This window comes from Camelina sativa, chromosome 17, assembly GCF_000633955.1.
Source record: "Camelina sativa cultivar DH55 chromosome 17, Cs, whole genome shotgun sequence".
Classification (NCBI taxonomy): domain Eukaryota; kingdom Viridiplantae; phylum Streptophyta; class Magnoliopsida; order Brassicales; family Brassicaceae; genus Camelina; species Camelina sativa.
In genome coordinates, this window is record NC_025701.1 from 20,572,623 (window position 1) to 20,573,462 (window position 840).

Consider the following 840-nt stretch of genomic DNA (forward strand, 5'->3'; position numbering starts at 1 on the left):
TGGATTTGGATGGATTTGAAAATATGTTTTACTTATAAATATAGAGAATGGAATCCTTGGTCTCCACCTAGTTATTTGGGTGGATTTGGAAAAAAAATTACAATACGTAATAATAATAAAAGCTACGAACAAAACAGTGTTCATGCACGAACATTCTTAGGGGGGGTTCATGCACGAACAAAACAGTGTTCTTAAAAACAGTACGTAACAAAACAGTGTTCTTAAAAACACAGCAAAACAAAGAATGACATGATAATAATAAAAAGCATAACAGTACGTAACATGATAATCATGATAAATATCGGACATGATAAATATCGGACATGTAAACTATTATGAAGCACCTAATAATTATAGTAGAAGACAAAAATCATGAAGCACCTAATAAAAATAATTCAACTTATAAAGAGAAAGTAGAAAGGGTGATCCCTAATAATAATTAGCACTCCATCACGTTACGCTTAATCCAACCATAACGCTCATCAGTGGACATGCTAACAAAGACTTCTTTCATTCCTAATTGGTGAATCACTTTGACTGCATCGTAACGAACGTTTTCTTCCAAATTAGGAACTTCTTTGATAGCTTCCCATACATTATTTCTTTTCTTCTCGACCTCTCTTTGTTCAGCTTCTCTTTGTTGTCTTGTTTCTCTTTCTTGTATTAGATCGAAGAGTTTATGAGTTACTGTTGTCAATGAATTCATCTCAGCATGGACATCTGTTGAACCTTCAGATTGACTTGATGGTTCACTTACATTGTTAGTATTGCTTCTATGCTTCCTTCTTAAAGGTAGTTTGTCTAGAGTGCCCCTTGCATTGCTGCATACAAAAGACAAAG